This window comes from Mastomys coucha, unplaced genomic scaffold, assembly GCF_008632895.1.
Source record: "Mastomys coucha isolate ucsf_1 unplaced genomic scaffold, UCSF_Mcou_1 pScaffold7, whole genome shotgun sequence".
NCBI lineage: Eukaryota > Metazoa > Chordata > Mammalia > Rodentia > Muridae > Mastomys > Mastomys coucha.
The window spans coordinates 3227172-3232876 of record NW_022196913.1 but is presented as its reverse complement, the minus strand read 5'-3'; the positions used below and the strand labels follow the sequence as shown (position 1 = coordinate 3232876).

General features: G+C 47.2%; 1 protein-coding gene across 6 annotated transcripts in view; it reads left to right on the top strand.

Moving 5' to 3' along the window:
- Positions 1–3343: 3343 nt before the first annotated feature.
- Positions 3344–5705, top strand: part of Proser2 (proline and serine rich 2) — a 35767-nt gene continuing 33405 nt past the window's right edge. For 3 of the 6 annotated variants that reach the window (XR_004115234.1, XM_031359173.1, XM_031359174.1), the window contains exon 1: positions 3344–3542. The gene's annotated coding sequence lies outside the window, so the exon portion shown is untranslated. Of the gene's footprint in view, positions 3543–3613; positions 3689–3759; positions 3976–5198; positions 5337–5705 lie in introns of those variants that run through there. The other 3 variants (XM_031359178.1, XM_031359176.1, XM_031359175.1) reach the window with 3 other exon arrangements.

Sequence of the window (5705 nt, the reverse complement as noted above, 5' to 3'; positions counted from 1 at the left end):
GTCCTGGCGACAGGTCTGTGGACCCGCCCACATATCTGCTGCAGGCAGGTTCTTGATGCTAACAATAGTCATCATTGAGACTTCATAACTGTAACTTGGTATTGTTAGGAGGCTGTTTTCCGAGGATCTTAGGCGATCCCTGTAAAAAGGACAGTTTAGTCCCCGAGGGGTCGCGACCCACAGGTTGAGAATCACTACTGTAGATGGTCTTTTTCTGTAGTAATCTTACTTTGTTTACAAGAGGTGAACCGAGAGTAATGTCAGTGAGTTCTCCATAGTTCAGCCAGCCCCATGGCTCTCTACAGGTCCTCCAGACTAATTCTCACAAACACCGACCTTTGCTAGCTGGAGGGACTCCTGGCTGAAATCTCTCCATCTCATCTCCCTTGTTTGACTCCTCTCCACCCTTACCTGTTCCTTTCTGCTTTTAAGTTTTTTCTTTCTTTCCTTGATAATTCCACCACCCTTTCACTTTCTCCTTTTTTACTTTATCTCCAAGAAAGACACAGCAGAAAAACTTTGTTTTTAAAAGGACTCCCCCTGCCAGGTGGTGTGGTAGTGCAGGCCTTTAATCCCAGCACTTAGGAGGCAGAAACAGACAGACCTCTGTGAGTTAGAGGCTAGCCTGGTCTACAAAGGAGTTCCAGGATAGGCAGGGATACACAGAGAAACCCTGTCTTGGGAAAAAAAGCAAACCAAACAACCCCCCCACCCCCCAGGAAAAAAAATCCACACCCCAAAGAAAAGTTTAGCAAGAACACTAAGATATTCTGTGAAGCATTATAAAAAGCCTGGGGTTGTTTGTTTGTTTGTTTAACCTAATCTGTTTTCTCTTTGTTTGAGACACATCTCATTATGTGGCCTTGGGTGGCCTGGCTGGTCTCAAACTTCTAGAGATCCATCGGCAGCTCAGTGGTTAAGAGCACTGACTGCTCTTCTGAAGGTCCTGAGTTCCATTCCCAACAATCACATGGTGGCTCACAACCATCTGAAATGGGATCTGATGCTTTCTTCTGGTGTGTCTGAAGACAGGTACAGTGTACTCATACACATGAAATAAATAAATAAATAGAGATTCATCGGCCTCTGCAAACTGAGTGCTGAGATTAAAGGTGTGTGCCACCACACCGGATCTGACCTGCTTTCTTAAAGACAAGGGTGGACTCTATTACTTTTAACACACAGCATTTAATATTATATACCTCTTAAAAAACACTTAGGATAAATACATCCACATTTAACACAATATGAGGCAAAAGTTTAAGAGAGGAGAGAGAAAAAAGAAAAGGAAAAAACCAAAAAAACAAAAAACGCTGGACAGTGGTGGTGCACGCCTTTAATCCCAACACTGGGGAGGCAGAGGCGGCAGATTTCTGAGTTCGAGGCCAGCCTGGTCTACAGAGTGAGTTCCAGGACAGCCAGGGCTACACAGAGAAACCCTGTTTCAAACAAAAAAAAAAAAAAAAAAGAAAGAAAGAAAGAAAGAAAGAACGAAAAAGCTTAGATCTTTACTCACTAAGGATCAAGGAACTATCCGATTAGATACTCTTCTGGATTTGGTTCAGAAAGAGGGGGATAATAATGCTTGCCTAATTAACTAGCATGTAGATTAAAGTGCTTTGTAAACATTAATTAAAGATGCAGGGAGTTAGGTGAGGCCAGTGTGTTATTAGAGAAAAAGTTTCCTTCCCTCTAATCAGGTACTTCTTCCTGGGGAGGACCAAGATATGATCTCAGGACTGAGGAATTGGGCTCAGCCCTGTCAGCGGCCTGTAACCCAGTCATTTGTGTGGCCAGCCACTTCCTTCACTTTCCATTAAATGGGAATAAATGCAAACATTTGGGGGTTACAGATTGTCACATGGTTGCCATTCGAGCCACACCAAGCATTACAGTGAATCAAATCCATGCTGCTGAGAACATTAGCTTCTGCCCATTCGCGAAAGGCAACCACAATGAGCTATTTTTATTATTGGCTATTCAGAAATGTTTCCTGTGATAAAGGCATCACAATGATCAACAGGATCAAAAATGGGGCATCTCTTCAGCCTTGTTTACCTCCACAGTCCCTCTCTGTAAATGACCATAAGAAGCCAAAGGACTCAGCTGGCCAAGAAAATGGCTCACTGGATTGAGGTACTTGCTCTGAGCCCTGAATTCTGTCCCACATATTGGATAGAGAGCACCAGCTCCTGAAGGCTGTCCGCTAATCTTCGATTTTTGAAGCATCTCTCTCTCTCTCTCTCTCTCTCTCTCTCTCTCACACACACACACACACACACACACACGAATGAAGGAATGGATGAGTGGATGGATGGATGGATGAATGAATGGACCAAAAGAAACCAAAATCCTCAAAAAAGCAAGAAGGATTTTGACATTTTTTCATGACAAGCCAATGATAAATATTTAAGGAGCTAGCTATGTTTACTCTGCTAAAAATTCTGTTCAGTGTGCACACGTGAGGGAACATCCCATAAGTAACTCACACAGGGGCAAGCTTACAAGTTCATTAAAAATGAATAAAGCCGGAAGTGGTGGCGCACGCCTTAGTCCCAGCACTTGGGAGGCAGAGGCAGACGGATTTCTGAGTTCGAGGCCAGCCTGGTCTACAGAGTGAGTTCCAGGAAAGCCAAGGCTACACAGAGAAACCCTGTCTCGAAAAACCAAAAAATAAAATAAAATAAAATAAATAAAATAAAAATGAATAAAGCTGGGCAAGGTGGCACATGCCTTTAATCTCTTTGAATTGGAGGCCAGCCTAGTCTACATAGTGAGCTCCAGGCTAGCCAAGGCTACATAATGAGATCCCTTTTCAAAAACAAAAAACAAAAACAAAGACTTAACCCCCCCACACACAAATTGTCTAAATGAATTAAATGAAATAATGTATGTTATATATCTTGCTTGAAAGCATAAGTATTTCATAAATAGCAGTCATTATTATTAAATGAAAATAATCTCTTCAGGATATTGTTGTTGGATGCCTATAATCCCAGAAGTCAGGAGGCTGAGGCAGGAGGATCATGAACTTGAAGCCATCCTACATAATGAAATTCTACTTCAAAAAAAACCCAAAAAACAAAAAACAAAAAAAAAAAATCACCAACGAAACTCTCAAAGTTGGTGATGGAGTTGCTGGAGAAGTCCCTTCTTATTCAGGACTTCAAAGCACGTTGGTATTCCGATTGCTCATGCTCAATTCAGTCTCACAAGTAGACCGAGAAGACGTGAAAGGCACAGGCAAGGGCTTTGGGCGCTGGCCCTTTAAGCATCACGGGGGCGCGCCGACTACCCCTGGCCGACAGGAGTCCCGTCGGCGGGAACGCGCGCGCGGCAGAGGTGCGGAGAGCGCCGAGTGGCGGAGCGCGCACGGCCGAGAGCGCGCGCGGTGAGGTGCTGGGCGGCCTGGGGAGTGCGCGCCGGGCAGCCCGGGCCGATCGGCGTGCGTGCCTGCACGACCTGCTAGCCGGAGGACGCCTAGAGCCCTGCGGGTCTCAGTCGGCGCGGACACCTGCGACGCGCGGAGGGGACTTGGCTCGGTGAGTTCCGCCCAACTGAGCGAGGACGGGCCGGGCGCGGGGCGCGGGGTGCCGCAGCGACTGTCCGGATCATCCAAGGCGCCGGGTCTGGGTCTCGGAAATTGGGGAAGTCCTTTGCGCGCAGCTGGGGCTCTGTCGTCGCCGAGGTCAGTGCCACCGGATGGCCTCCATCCCGGGGCTTCAGGGATCGCGACGCTTGGCTTTTCACCTCGGGGTTCTCCCGAGAGCGGACGCTCCGTGGCTCGTGGCGTGTAGTCTGAGTCGCGTCCTGGACTCTCGGGCTTTGGTCCCTTACCTTTCCTGGAGCCAACTGCGCGAGAGGAACGTGTCCCTTGCGAGGCTGAAACCCGGAGATGGTTAGAGCCACCTGTTAAACCAGGATCCTGCGCGAATCTTTCCGCAGGTTTTCCATGCCCCCGCCGGTTCCCCGCAGGTAACTGAAACGCGCGAGGATGTTTGTGTAGATCTGCCAGGTGACCTGGGACGGTAGGGTTAGAAAGAACTAATGGGACAGGGCTTAACAAAAGGCAGTCAAATAAACTGCAGCGTTTGCCCAAGACGGAAAGTTTCTTTGCATTGTTTTATTATGGATTCTAAATTTAAGTAACTATCCCCCGTTCCCCTAGGCACTTAACTGCAGGACAACTTTTAACTCTTTGCCTGAACCTATTTGGTGCAAAGGAGAAAAATCAAGGGTGGGGTGGGGTGGGGAGGGGGCGGAATGTGTGTGTGTGTGTGTGTGTGTGTGTGTGTGTGTGTGTGTGTTTCTCCCTAAACAGAGTAAAACTTTCAAGTCCTGCTGTGGGAAGATTCCTTCTGGCTCCAGTTTTAATAGAGAACAACAACAAAAAGCTTTGTCCTAGAACGATCTAGAAATACCAAACCAGGTATTAAGTGTAAGCTCGGGGAAAGTGCTTGCAGGACAGAGTTTTATGAAAAATAGTTTTTCTGTGAGGTGCTCCAGTGTGTGCTAAAACTTTGCCCTCATATTCCATGCCTGAATGTTCCAGATTGTTTTTCTAGGTGGAGGAGGGACTTTCGTTGGTGTGGCCAATGTGGAAATACAAACAAATGCCCTATTTACTTGGGGTTGGGTGGGAAGGGTGGAAGTTGGGCTAAGATCTTTCTTGCCAGGCCTGACAGTGTATGTATGGAATCTTCTGTATTTTCTCACCCAGACGGTTCCTTCTAACACTGCCTCCAATGAGCTTCTCCTAGAAAATTTTGGATGCTGATTTTTTTTGGTTTTGTTTTGTTTGTTTGTTTGTTTTTCGAGACAGGGTTTCTCTGTGTGGCCCTGGCTGTCCTGGAGCTCACTTTGTAGACCAGGCTGGCCTCAGAACTCAGAACTCAGAAATCCGCCTGCTCTGCCTCCCAAGTGCTGGGATTAAAGGTGTGCGCCACCACTGCCCAGCCGATGCTGATCATTTTTAAGTACATTTTTTTTCTCCACTCATAGAAAACAGAAATTTGAAATTAGAATAAGTGACAGTTATAAAGATGTGTTCATTGCAGAGGGATTGGCCCGTTCTAACGCAGGCTTGATGTGGCCCTCACTTCCTTCATCCTTACACTTGTGATCTGTTTGACCAGCTCCAGTGTGCTGAGCCCTGACTTGCCAGTGCACATGCGGAATTTCTAGATAAGAGCCGTATGGTCCAAACTGATTAAACCCAGATCTGGTAATCCTGCCTTTGTCAGTGGCTGATGAGACACCTGGCCTCGGCTCCAAGGTTCTCCGACACCTCAGGAGCCTACTGTTGGCACCTTGTGTTGATCTGAAGATCAGCTCAGGTAACTGCTAGAGGCAGAGCAGAGCCTTGAAACCTGAAGGGAGGCAGTGGACAGCCTGGGTGGAGCAGAGCTCGGCACAGGGAATCCTCTGGAACAAAAACTTATCTGAGCTGTTATGGGATGGATGCTAGTGGCATCGAGGCCATTTGGTAGGTGCCAGGGGAATGCCAGGAGCATCACAGAACTTGAGCACTTTGATGGTCAAGGGCAACATTTGTTTCCTCTGCACTTCTTGGGGGTTCAGTGATGGCTTCCTCATGGGTGTCCAACAGAGAAGGCTCCCTGTCCAGTTTCTTCCTCAGTCATTTTCTTTTCTTCCTCCTTATTGATTGAGATTCTCTCTCTCTCCCTCTCCCTCTCCCCCTCTCC